Consider the following 14,242-nt stretch of genomic DNA (forward strand, 5'->3'; position numbering starts at 1 on the left):
GAGCGGCGGAGCGGATGAGCAGAAGAACGGAGAAGCGGTGGAGCGGAGGAGCGGAGGAGCGGAGGAGCGGAGGAGCGGAGGAGAGCGGAATCCCGGCCGACAATTTGCCCAAGTCCCGCGTGGAGGGAGTACCAGGGCCAAGAGCCTGATTCGCTTATGTCCAGCAGTTCTGGACTACTACGGCACGGAGCGGATGAGCGGCGGAGCGGATGAGCGGAAGAATGGAGAAGCGGTGGAGCGGTGGAGCGGAGGAGCGGAGGAGCGGAGGAGCGGAGGAGCGGAGAAGAGCGGAATGATGGACCACAATATGCCTAAATCCCTGAGACAGGGAGTACCAGGGCCTGTAGCGTGATTTAATGATGTGCAGCAGTTCAGGAGTACTAGGGCCCGGAGCGGATGAGCGGTGGAGCGGAGGAGCGGAGGTGAGCGGAAGCCCGGCCGACAATTCGCGTAAGTCCCGGGGATTGGGAGTACCAGGGCCTGGAGCCTGATTCGCTTATGTCTGGCGGTTGCGGAGGAGCGGAGGAGCAGAGGAGCGGAGAAGCAGACCATTGGGCACACACATGTGAATGACTGGATGAGCTAATGTTTGTTTGGTTGTGGATGCATTTCGGCTAATGCTATTAGCACAGCTATGATGACTTAATGTGTGTATGTGTGTGTCTGTGTGTGTGTGAGTGTCTTTGTGTGTGTGTGTGTGTGTGTGTGTGTGAAAGGCTCTTTTGGTGGGGGAGGGGGGGTCGCGGACAGGGATTACCATTGGGCAAACACATGTGAATGAGTGGATGAGCTAGTGTTTGTTTGGTTGTGGATGCGTTTCGGCTAATGCTATTAGCACATCTATGATGAATTAAGGTGTGTGTGTGTGTGTGTGTGTGTGTGTGTGTTTGTTTTTTGTGTCTGTGTGAGTGTGTTCGTGTGTGTATGTGTGAGAGTTTGTTTAGGTGGGGGGGGGGTACCAGGGCCCTTCGCGGAGGAGCAGTGGAGCGGAGAAGCAGAGGAATGGAGGAGTGGAGGTAATTTTTCTTTTCTCAAAGGCAGAGGATGGGAAGTTTGGGGGCAGTAGGACGCCTTAGACCGGCCACTGTGAGCCAGATATAGATCCCCCGGACGTATGATTGGAGCTCCCGGACCATTGGGCACACACATGTGAATGAGTGGATGAGCTAATGTTTGTTTGGTAGTGGATGCGTTTCGGCTAATGCTATTAGCACAGCTATGATGAGTTAAGGTGTGTTTGTGTGTGTGTGTGTGTGTGTGTGTGCGCGTGTGTGTGTTTGTGTGTTTTTGTGTGTGTGTGAGTGTGTTTAGGTGGGGGGGGGGGGTACCAGGGCCCATAGCGGAGGAGCGGTGGAGCTGAGAAGCGGAGGAGCGTAGTAGCGGAGGTATTGTTTCTCCTCTCAGAGGCGGGGAAGCTTGGGAGCTATTAGCACAGCTATGATGACTTAAGGTGTGTTTGTGTGTGTGTGTTTGTGTGTTTGTGTGTTCTTGTGTGTGTGTGTGTGTGTGTGTGTGTGTGTGTTTGTGTGTGTGGGGGGGGGGGGCGCGGACAGGGGGTAGCTGGGCCTGGAGCGGATGAGCTGTGAAGCGGATGGAGGGCAGAAGCACGTCCCATAATTCTCCTGAGTCCAGCGGATCGGGAGTACCAGGGCCTATAGCGGAGGAGCGGTGGAGCGGAGAAGAGGACCATTGGGCACACACATGTGAATGAGTGGATGAGCTAATGTTTGTTTGGTTGTGGATGCGTTTCGGCTAATGCTATTAGCACAGCTATGCTGACTTAATGTGTGTATGTGTGTCAGTGTGTGTGTGTGTGTGTGAGTGTCTTTGTGTATGTGTGTGATAGTTTGTTTTGGTGGGGGGGGGGGGGGGGGTCGCGGACACGGAGTACCAGGGCGCACACATGTGAATGAGTGGATGAGCTAATGTTTGTTTGGTTGTGGATGCGTTTCGGCTAAAGCTATTAGCACAGCTATGAAGACTTAAGGTGTGTGTATGTGTGTATGTGTGTGTCTGTGTGTGTGTGAGTGTCTGTGTCTGTATGTGTGTGTGAGAGGCTCTTTTGGTGGGGGGGGGGGGGGTCGCGGACAGGGAGTACCATTGGGCACACACATGTGAATGAGTGGATGAGCGAATGTTTGTTTGGTTGTGGATGCGTTTCGGCTAATGGTATTAGCACAGCTCTGATGAGTTAAGATGTGTGTGTATGTGTGTTTGTGTGTTTGTGTGTTTTTGTGTGTGTGTGAGTGATTTTGTGTGAGAGTTTGTTTAGGTAGGGGGGGGGGGGGGGGAGTACCAGGGCCCATAGCCGAGGAGCGGTGGAGCTGAGAAGCGGAGGAGCAGAGGAGCGGAGGTAATGTTTCTTCTCTCAGAGGCGGAGCAGCTTGGGGGCAGCAGAACCCCTTAGACGGGCTAATGTGAGCATTCTTCGGACATAGATCCCCCGAACGTATGATTGGAGCTCCCGGACCACTGGGCACACACATGTGAATGAGTGGATGAGCTAATGTTTGTTTGGTTGTGGATGCGTTTCGGCTAATGCTATTAGCACAGCTATGATGAGTTAAGGTGTGCGTGTGTGTGAGTGAGTGTGTGTGTTTGTTTGTTTTTGTGTCTGTGTGAGTGTGTTCGTGTGTGTATGTGTGAGAGTTTGTTTAAGTGGGGGGGGGGGATACCAGGGCCCATCACGGAGGAGCGGTGGAGCGGAGAAGCGGAGGAATGGAGGAGGTTAGGTAATTTTTCTCTTCTCAAAGGCAGAGGATGGGAAGTTTGGGTGCAGTAGGACGCCTTAGACCGGCCACTGTGAGCCTTCTCCAGATATAGATCCCCGGATGTATGATTGGAGCTCCCGGACCATTGGGCACACACATGTGAATGAGTGGATGAGCTAATGTTTGTTTGGTAGTGGATGCATTTCGGCTAATGCTATTAGCACAGCTATGATGAGTTAAGGTGTGTGTGTGTGTGTGTGAGTGTGTGTGTATGTGTGTGTGTGTGTGTGTCTTTGTGTGTGTTTGTGTGTTTTTGTGTGTCTTTGTGTGTGTGTGAGTGTGTTTAGGTGGGGGGGGGTACCAGGGCCAATAGCGGAGGAGCGGTGGAGCTGAGAAGCGGAGAAGCGGAGGAGCATAGGAGCGGAGGTAATGTTTCTTCTCTCAGAGGCGGGGAAGCTTGGGGGCAGAAGAACCCCTTAGACGGCCTAATGTGAGCCTTCTCTGGAGATAGCTCCCCCAGACGTATGACCGGAGCTCCCAGACCTCTGGGCACATACATGTGAATGAGTGGATGAGCTAATGTTTGTGTGGTTGTGGATGCGTTTCGGCTAATGCTTTTAGCACAGCTATGATGACTTAAGGTGTGTATGTGTGTCTGTGTGTGTGTGTGTCTTTGTGTGTGTGTGTGTGTGTGTTTGTGTGTTTGAAAGGCTCTTTTGGTGGGGGATGGGGGGGTCGCGGACAGGGATTACCATTGGGAGCACACATGTGAATGAGTGGATGAGCTAATGTTTGTTTGGTTGTGGATGCGTTTCAGCTAATGCTATTAGCACATCTATGATGAATTAAGGTGTGTGTGTGTGTGTGTGTGTATGTGTGTGTGTGAGTGTGTTTGTTTTTTTTGTGTCTGTGTGAGTGTGTTCGTGTGTGTATGTGTGAGAGTTTGTTTAGGTGGGGGGGGGTACCAGGGCCCTTCGCGGAGGAGCGGTGGAGCAGAGAAGCGGAGGAATGGAGGAGTGGAGGTAATTTTTCTCTTCTTAAAGGCAGAGGATGTGAAGTTTGGGTGCAGTAGGACGCCTTAGACCGGCCACTGTGAGCCTTCTCCAGATATAGATCCCCCGGACGTATGATTGGAGCTCCCGGACCATTGGGCACACACATGTGAATGAGTGGATGAGCTAATGTTTGTTTGGTAGTGGATGCATTTCGGCTAATGCTATTAGCAAAGCTATGATGAGTTAAGGTGTGTTTGTGTGTGTGTGTGTGTGTGTGTGTGCGCGTGTGTGTGCGCGTGTGTTTTTGTGTGTGTGTGAGTGTGTTTAGGTGGGGGGGGGGGTACCAGGGCCCATAGCGGAGGAGCGGTGGAGCTGAGAAGCGGAGGAGCGGAGTAGCGGAGGTATTGTTTCTCCTCTCAGAGGCGGGGAAGCTTGGGAGCTATTAGCACAGCTATGATGACTTAAGGTGTGTGTGTGTGTGTGTGTTTGTGTGTTTGTGTGTTCTTGTGTGTGTGTGTGTGTGTGTGTGTGTTTGTGTGTGCGTTTGTGTATATGTGTGTGACAGCTTGTTTAGGTGGGGGGGGGGGGCGCGGACAGGGGGTAGCTGGGCCTGGAGCGGATGAGCTGTGAAGCAGATGGAGCGCAGAAGCACGTCCCATAATTCTCCTGAGTTCGGCGGATCGGGAGTACCAGGGCCTATAGCGGAGGAGCGGTGGAGCGGAGAAGCGGACCATTGGGCACACACATGTGAATGAGTTGATGAGCTAATGTTTGTTTGGTTGTGGATGCGTTTCGGCTAATGCTATTAGCACAACTATGATGACTTAATGTGTGTATGTGTGTCAGTGTGTGTGTGTGTGTGTGAGTGTCTTTGTGTATGTGTGTGATAGTTTGTTTTGGTGGGGGGGGGGGGGGGGGCGGTCGCGGACACGGACTACCAGGGCGCACACATGTGAATGAGTAGATGAGCTAATGTTTGTATGGTTGTGGATGCGTTTCGGCTAATGCTATTAGCACAGCTATGCTGACTTAATGTGTGTATGTGTGTCAGTGTGTGTGTGTGTGTGAGTGTCTTTATGTATGTGTGTGACAATTTGTTTTGGTGGGGGGGGGGGACACGGAGTACCAGGGCGCACACATGTGAATGAGTGGATGAGCTAATGTTTGTTTGGTTGTGGATGCGTTTCGGCTAAAGCTATTAGCACAGCTATGAAGACTTAAGGTGTGTGTATGTGTGTATGTGTGTGTCTGTGTGTGTTTGAGTGTCTTTGTGTGTGTGTGTGTGTGTGAGAGGCTCTTTTGGTGGGGGGGGGGGGTCGCGGACAGGGAGTACCATTGGGCACACACATGTGAATGAGTGGATGAGCGAATGTTTGTTTGGTTGTGGATGCGTTTCGGCTAATGCTATTAGCACAGCTATGATGAGTTAAGGTGTGTGTGTATGTGTGTTTGTGTGTTTGTGTGTTTTTGTGTGTGTGTGAGTGATTTTGTGTGAGAGTTTGTTTAGGTGGGGGGGGGGGGAGTACCAGGGCCCATAGCGGAGGAGCGGTGGAGCTGAGAAGCGGAGGAGCAGAGGAGCGAAGGTAATGTTTCTTCTCTCAGAGGCGGAGCAGCTTGGGGGCAGCAGAACCCCTTAGACGGGCTAATGTGAGCATTCTCCGGACATAGATCCCCCGAACGTATGATTGGAGCTCCCGGACCACTGGGCACACACATTGGAATGAGTGGATGAGCTAATGTTTGTTTGGTTGTGGATGTGTTTCGGCTAATGCTATTAGCACAGCTATGATGAGTTAAGGTGTGTGTGTGTGTGTGTGTGTGTGTGTGTTTGTTTGTTTTTGTGTCTTTGTGAGTGTGTTCGTGTGTGTATGTGTGAGAGTTTGTTTAGGTGGGGCGGGGGGTACCAGGGCCCATCGCGGAGGAGCGGTGGAGCGGAGAAGCGGAGGAATGGAGGAGCGGAGGTAATGTTTCTCTTCTCAAAGGCATTTTGGGTGCAGTAGGACGCCTTAGACCGGCCACTGTGAGCCTTCTCCAGATATAGATCCCCCGGATGTATGATTGGAGCTCCCGGACCATTGGGCACACACATGTGAATGAGTGGATGAGCTAATGTTTGTTTGGTAGTGGATGCGTTTCGGCTAATGCTATTAGCACAGCTATGATGAGTTAAGGTGTGTTTGTGTGTGTGTGTGTGTGTGTGTGTTGTGTGTGTGTGTGTGTGTGTGTGTGTGTGTGTGTGTGTGCGCGTGTGTGTGTTTATGTGTTTTTGTGTGTGTGTAAGTGTGTTTAGGTGGGGGGGGGGTACCAGGGCCAATAGCGGAGGAGCGGTGGAGCTGAGAAGCGGAGGAGCAGAGGAGCGGAGGTAATGTTTCTTCTCTCAGAGGTGGGGAAGCTTGGGGGCAGAAGAACCCCTTAGACGGCCTAATGTGAGTCTTCTCTGGAGATAGCTCCCCCAGACGTATGACCGGAGCTCCCAGACCTCTGGGCACATACATGTGAATGAGTGGATGAGCTAATGTTTGTTTGGTTGTGGATGCGTTTCGGCTAATGCTATTAGCACAGCTATGCTGACTTAATGTGTGTATGTGTGTCAGTGTGTGTGTGTGTGTGAGTGTTTTTGTGTATGTGTGTGATAGTTTGTTTTGGTGGGGGGGCGGACACGGAGTACCAGAGCGAGCACATGTGAATGAGTGGATGAGCTAATGTTTGTTTGGTTGTGGATGCGTTTCGGCTAAAGCTATTAGCACAGCTATGAAGACTTAAGGTGTGTGTATGGCTGTGTCTGTGTGTGTGTGAGTGTCTTTGTTTGTGTGTGTCTGTGTGAGAGGCTCTTTTGGTGGGGGGGGGGTCGCGGACAGGGAGTACCATTGGGCACACACATGTGAATGAGTGGATGAGCGAATGTTTGTTTGGTTGTGGATGCGTTTCGGCTAATGCTATTAGCACAGCTATGATGAGTTAAGGTGTGTGTGTATGTGTGTTTGTGTGTTTGTGTGTTTTTGTGTGTGTGTGAGTGATTTTGTGTGAGAGTTTGTTTAGGTGGGGGGGGGTGGGGGGGGGAGTACCAGGGCCCATAGCGGAGGAGCGGTGGAGCTGAGAAGCGGAGGAGCAGAGGAGCGGTGGTAATGTTTCTTCTCTCAGAGGCGGAGCAGCTTGGGGGCAGCAGAACCCCTTAGACGGGCTAATGTGAGCATTCTCCGGAAATAGATCCCCCGAACGTATGATTGGAGCTCCCGGACCACTGGGCACACACATGTGAATGAGTGGATGAGCTAATGTTTGTTTGGTTGTGGATGCGTTTCGGCTAATGCTATTAGCACAGCTATGATGAGTTAAGGTGCGTTTGTGTGTGTGTGTGTGTGTGTGTGTGTGTGTGTGTGTGTGTGTGTGAGTGTCTTTGTGTGTGTTTGTGTGTTTTTGTGTGTGTGTGAGTGTGTTTAGGTGGGGGGGGGGGTACCAGGGCCAATAGCGGAGGAGCGGTGGAGCTGAGAAGCGGAGGAGCAGAGGAGCGGAGGTAATGTTTCTTCTCTCAGAGGCGGGGAAGCTTGGGGGCAGAAGAACCCCTTAGACGGCCTAATGTGAGCCTTCTCTGGAGATAGCTCCCCCAGACGTATGACCGGAGCTCCCAGACCTCTGGTCACATACATGTGAATGAGTGGATAAGCTAATGTTTGTGTGGTTGTGGATGCGTTTCGGCTAATGCTTTTAGCACAGCTATGATGACTTAAGGTGTGTATGTGTGTCTGTGTGTGTGTGTGTGTGAGTGTCTTTGTGTATGTGTGTGATAGTTTCTTTTGGTGGGGGGGGGTCGCGGACAGGGAGTACCTGGGCACACACATGTGAATGAGTGGATGAGCTAATATTTGTTTGGTTGTTGATGCGTTTTGGCTAATGCTATTTGCACAGCTATGATGAGTTAAGGTGTGTGTGTATGTGTGGGAGGAATGGAGGAGCGGAGGTAATTTTTCTCTTCTCAAAGGCAGAGGATGGGAAGTTTGGGTGCAGTAGGACGCCTTAGACCGGCCACTGTGAACCTTCTCCAGATATAGATCCCCCGGATGTATGATTGGAGCTCCCGGACCATTGGGCACACACATGTGAATGAGTGGATGAGCTAATGTTTGTTTGGTAGTGGATGCGTTTCGGCTAATGCTATTAGCACAGCTATGATGACTTAAGGTGTTTGTGTGTGTGTGTGTTTGTGTGTTTCTTTGTTTGTGTGTTCTTGTGTGTGTGTGTGTGTGTGTTTGTTTGTGCGTTTGTGTATATGTGTGTGACAGTTTGTTTAGGTGGGGGGGGGCGCGGACAGGGGGTAGCTGGGCCTGGAGCGGATGAGCTGTGAAGCGGATGGAGGGCAGAAGCACGTCCCATAATTCTCCTGAGTCCGGCGGATCAGGAGTACCAGGGCCTATAGCGGAGGAGCGGTGGAGCGGAGAAGCGGACCATTGGGCACATACATGTGAATGAGTTGATGAGCTAATGTTTGTTTGGATGTGGCTGCGTTTCGGCTAATGCTATTAGCACAGCTATGATGACTTAATGTGTTTATGTGTGTCAGTGTGTGTGTGTGTGAGTGTCTTTGTGTATGTGTGTGATAGTTTGTTTTGGTGGGGGGGGGGGGTCGCGGACACGGAGTAGCAGGGCGCACACATGTGAATGAGTGGATGAGCTAATGTTTGTTTGGTTGTGGATGCGTTTCGGCTAATGCTGTTAGCACAGCTATGATGACTTAATGTGTGTATGTGTGTCAGTGTGTGTGTGTGTGTGAGTGTCTTTGTGTATGTGTGTGATAGTTTGTTTTGGTGGTGGGGTGGGGGGGGGGGGGGGGCGGACACGGAGTACCAGGGCGCACACATGTGAATGAGTGGATGAGCTAATGTTTGTTTGGTTGTGGATGCGTTTCGGCTAAAGCTATTAGCACAGCTATGAAGACTTAAGGTGTGTGTATGTGTGTATGTTTGTGTCTGTGTGTGTGTCTTTGTGTGTGTGTGTGTGTGTGAGAGGCTCTTTTGGTGGGGGGGGGGGTCGCGGACAGGGACCAGCATTGGGCACACACATGTGAATGAGTGTATGAGCGAATGTTTGTTTGGTTGCGGATGCGTTTCGGCTAATGCTATTAGCACAGCTATGATGAGTTAAGGTGTGTGTGTATGTGTGTTTGTGTGTTTGTGTGTTTTTGTGTGTGTGTGAGTGATTTTGTGTGAGAGTTTGTTTAGTTGGGGGGGGGGGGGGGGAGTACCAGGGCCCATAGCGGAGGAGCGGTGGAGCTGAGAAGCAGAGGAGCAGAGGAGCGAAGGTAATGTTTCTTCTCTCAGAGGCGGAGCAGCTTGGGGGCAGCAGAACCCCTTAGACGGGCTAACGTGAGCATTCTCCGGACATAGATCCCCCGAACGTATGATTGGAGCTCCCGGACCACTGGGCACACACATGTGAATGAGTGGATGAGCTAATGTTTGTTTGGTTGTGGATGCGTCTCGGCTAATGCTATTAGCACAGCTATGATGAGTTAAGGTGTGTGTGTGTGTGTGTGTGTGTGTGTGTGTGTTTGTTTGTTTTTGTGTCTGTGTGAGTTTGTTCGTGTGTGTATGTGTGAGAGTTTGTTTAGGTGGGGGGGGGGTACCAGGGCCCATCGCGGAGGAGCGGTGGAGCGGAGAAGCGGAGGAATGGAGGAGCGGAGGTAATGTTTCTCTTCTCAAAGGCAGAGGATGGGAAGTTTGGGTGCAGTAGGACGCCTTAGACCGGCCACTGTGAGCCTTCTCCAGATATAGATCCCCCGAACGTATGATTGGAGCTCCCGGACCACTGGGCACACACATGTGAATGAGTGGATGAGCTAATGTTTGTTTGGTAGTGGATGCATTTCGGCTAATGCTATTAGCACAGCTATGATGAGTTAAGGTGCGTTTGTGTGTGTGTGTGTGTGTGTGTGTGTGTGTGTGTGTGTGTGAGTGTCTTTGTGTGTGTTTGTGTGTTTTTGTGTGTGTGTGAGTGTGTTTAGGTGGGGGGGGGTACCAGGGCCAATAACGGAGGAGCGGTGGAGCTGAGAAGCGGAGGAGCAGAGGAGCGGAGGTAATGTTTCTTCTCTCAGAGGCGGGGAAGCTTGGGGGCAGAAGAACCCCTTAGACGGCCTAATGTGAGCCTTCTCTGGAGATAGCTCCCCCAGACGTATGACCGAAGCTCCCAGACCTCTGGGCACATACATGTGAATGAGTGGATGAGCTAGTGTTTGTGGTTGTGGATGCGTTTCGGCTAATGCTTTTAGCACAGCTATGATGACTTAAGGTGTGTATGCGTGTCTGTGTGTGTGTGTGTGTGAGTGTCTTTGTGTATGTGTGTGATAGTTTCTTTTGGTGGGGGGGGGTCGCGGACAGGGAGTACCAGGGCACACACATGTGAATGAGTGGATGAGCTAATGTTTGTTTGGTTGTGGATGCGTTTTGGCTAATGCTATTAGCACAGCTATGAAGACTTAAAGTGTGTGTATGTGTGTATGTGTGTGTCTGTGTGTGTGTGTGAGTGTCTTTGTGTGTGTGTGTGTGTGTGAGAGGCTCTTTTGGTGGGGGGGGGTGTCGCGGACAGGGAGTACCAGGGCCAAGAGCGGATGAGCTGAGGAGCGGAGGAAGGCAGAAGCTCGGCCCGTGATTCGCTTATGTCCAGCGGTTCGGGAATTCCAGGGCCCAAAGCAGAGGAGCAGTGGAGCTGAGAAGCGGAGGAGCGGAGGTGATGTTTATTCTCTCAGAGGCAGGGAAGCTTGGGGGTAGCAGAACCCCTTAGATGGGCTAATGTGAGCATTCTCCAGACATAGATCCTCCGGTCGTATGATTGGAGCTGCCGGACCATTGGGCACACACATGTGAATGAGTGGATGAGCTAATGTTTGTTTGGTTGTGGATGCGTTTCGGCTAATGCTATTAGCACAGCTATGATCAGTTAAGGTCTGTGTGTATGTGTGTGTGTGTTTGGGTGTGTGTGTGTGTCTGTGTGTGTGTGTGAGAGTTTGTTTAGGTGGGGGGGGTTGCGGACAGGGAGTACCAAGGCCTCGAGCGGATGAGCTGAGGAGCAGAGCAGGGCAGAAGCCCGGCCCGTGATTCCCTTATATCCAGCGGTTCGGGAGTTCCAGGGCCCAAAGCGGAAAGGCGGAGGAGTGGAGAAGCGGAGGAGTGGAGGAGAGCAGAAGCACGTCACGCAATTCTCCTGAGTTCGCAGGATCAGGAGTACCAGGGCCCATAGCGGAGGAGCGGAGGTGTTGAGAAGCGGAGGAGCAGAGGAGCGATATTATATTTCTCTTCTCAAAGGCGGGGAAGCTTGGGGGCAGCAGGATCCCTTAGACCGGCCAATGTGTGCCTTCTCCGAACATAGATGCCCCGGACGTATGCCCGGAGCTCCCAGACCTCTGGGCACATACATGTGAATGAGTGGATGAGCTAATGTTTGTTTGGTTGTGGATGCGTTTCGGCTAATGCTATCAGCACAGCTATGATGACTTAAGGTGTGTGTGTGTGTGTGTTTTTGTGTGTTTGTGTGTTCTTGTGTGTGTGTGTGTGTGTGTGTTTGTGTGTGTGTGTGTGCGTTTGTGTATATGTGTGTGACAGTTTGTTTAGGTGGGGGGGGGCCGCGGACAGGGGGTTAGGGTTAGGGTTAGGGTTAACAAGGCCCATAGCGGAGGAACGGTGAAGCGGAGAAGCAGAGGAGCGGAGGAGCGGAGGTAATGTTTCTCTTCTCAAACGCAGAGGAGGGGAAGTTTGGGGGCAGCAGGGCGCCTTAGACTGGCCAATGTGAGCCTTCTCTAGGACATAGGTCCCCCGGACGGATGATTCGAGCTCCCGGACCATTGGGCACACACATGTGCATGAGTGGATGAGCTAATGTTTGTTTGATTTGAGATAGGTGATCTCATTAGTTTTATTTGAGTTTACATTCTAGTATACATATGTGGTATTTGTATATACTCTCAGGAAATGTATGGCACTTTATGACAAGGTTTGGGACTTGTTTTAGTTTTTCGCGACTGTTCAGCTAACTTGACGTTAACTTCTACGTCAGTGTTTTCTTTTTTGGTATAGCGCTGCTGGCGGGAATTTTCCCTCACTCTGTACTGTACATGTCCCATGGCTAACCGATGTTGATTCCCGGAGCTGTGAAGAAGAAAATAAAAGACGATTCAAACAAGGCAAACTTGTGAATTCCTTCCGAAACATGGAAAACGAAGAAGCTGCAAACTTAAACGCAACAGGTTATGGGCCCAGGCTACGAACAAAAGGAGGAAGATGGCAACGTTTGGTTGCCGATGGAGACGAAAACAACTACGAGCTTTGGGAAGTAAAGTTTCTGGGACACATGCGACTTGAAGGTTTGAAAGAGACAATTCTTTCAACTGTTGAGCCCGACCCAGGTAAAAATGCAGAATGCTACGCTGAGCTTATCCAGTTCCTCGATGATAAAAGTCTATCATTGGTAATGAGGGAAGCCGCAGATGACGGTCGAAAAGCTTTGAAAATATTACGGGATCATTATGCCAGCCAGGGTAAGCCCAGAATTATTTCCCTGTACAGCGAACTATGCTCACTCAAGAAGGAACCCGACGAAACAATAACAGATTACATTATCAGAGCAGAAAAGGCAGTCACCGCTCCGAGAAACACAAAACAGGTGATAAGTGATGAGCTGATGATCGCTATGGTTATGAAAGGGCTTCCAGAACCATACAAGCCCTTCGTCATTCATGTAACTCAGAGCAGTGAAGAAATGACGTTTATTCAGTTCAAGAGTAAACTAAGAAGTTATGAAGAGACTGAAAAGTTTGACAGCAAAACCAAATCAGACAATGTCATGAAAGTGGACATGTCAACCGTGATCTGCTATGGATGTGGAAACCGTGGCCATATGTCAAAAGCTTGTCACCAAAAATCAGGGCCAAAATGGTGCAGCTATCACAGAAGCGCAACCCACACCGATGAGACATGCAGAAGAAAATCCAAGCCCAAAGAAGACTCGGTCAAACAAAACACAGACATCCAAGACAAAGATAAGGAAGATGAGCAAACTTTTGTATTCAAGGTCAGTCAAAAAGTCCCTCCGGAAAATATCAGAAAAAATGGACTGATGGTAGACTGTGGCGCTACATCACACATCATAACACAAGAAGACAAATTCACAAGATTTGATGAGTTTTTCAACCCAAACAAACATTACATGGAGCTAGCAGACGGGACCAGAAGAAACAAAGTGGCACTAAAAAGAGGTGATGCAGAAGTGTTACTCCAGGACATTGAAGGAAAACCTGTCCTGGTAACCTTAAGGGGAGCCTTATTCATCCCATCATATCCTCAGGACTTCATATCGGTGAAGGCAGCCACAGCTGATGGAGCCAGCGTGATATTCAAAGAAGGAGAGAACAGATTCATAACCAAAGAAGGAACAATTTTCAGCATTGAGGAATGTGACAGACTCTACTACATAAGAACGGTAAATTATCAACAACTTTATGATGATACAGTAAATGACATGATGTCCAGGGATAAAGTAAACTGAACTTGTGATGTCAAAACATGGCATGAGATTATGAGACACCGCAATGTAAAAGATGTATTAAAATGACCAAACTTAGTCGAGGGTATGAAGATTACAGGTCAGACCAAGGTAGACTGTAACGTAGACTGTAACGTATGCACGGAGGGAAAATTCACAAATAGCAGAAACAGGCAAGCTGATGCAAAAGCTGATGCACCCCTAAAAATGGTACACGCTGACTTATCAGGCCCGATTGAACCAGCTGGTCAAGAAGGGCATAAGTATGTAATTTCATTCACAGATGATTATTCAGGGGCAGTATTTGTATATTTTCTCAAATACAAGAGTGAAGCTACATTAGCAACAGAGAAGTTCCTTGCTGACAGTGCAGCGTATGGTCGTGTCAAATGTATCAGGTCAGACAACGGGACTGAATTCACAGGAAATGCTTTTCAATCTCTTCTAAGGGAGAAAGGCATAAGACATGAAACATCATCCCCATACTCTCCCCATCAAAATGGGACAGCAGAAAGATAATGGAGGACCCTTTTTGAAATGGCAAGGTGTATGCTAATAGAAAAAGGATTACCAAAGGTTTTGTGGCCTTATGCTGTCCAGACCGCTGCCCATATTCGAAATAGATGTTACAATGACAGACTCGAAAATACCCCATACTTCATGTTAACAGGGAGAAAGCCAAATCTCTCAAAAATGTGGATATTCGGAACTGAGTGTTCTGCATACAAACATGACACTAAGAAATTAGATCCCAGATGTGAAAGAGGAATATTTGTGGGATACAGTAAGAAAAGCCCTTCATACCTGGTCTATAATCCACTTACAGAAAAAGTGGCAAAACAGAGACTGGTGAAATTGATCAAAAAGGGAAGAATTGAACAACAAACACAAACTGATGATTATGAGACAGAAATCCAGGGATATGAAGGCACAGAATCTACAGATGAAACCAGTATTGCTGTGTCACAAAGTGAAAATAAAACAGACAACCATATACAAAATGAGGAT

This window comes from Fistularia commersonii, unplaced genomic scaffold (genome assembly GCF_037954325.1).
Source record: "Fistularia commersonii isolate RoL2024-O1a breed Wild unplaced genomic scaffold, RoL_Fcom_v1.0 HiC_scaffold_48, whole genome shotgun sequence".
NCBI lineage: Eukaryota > Metazoa > Chordata > Actinopteri > Syngnathiformes > Fistulariidae > Fistularia > Fistularia commersonii.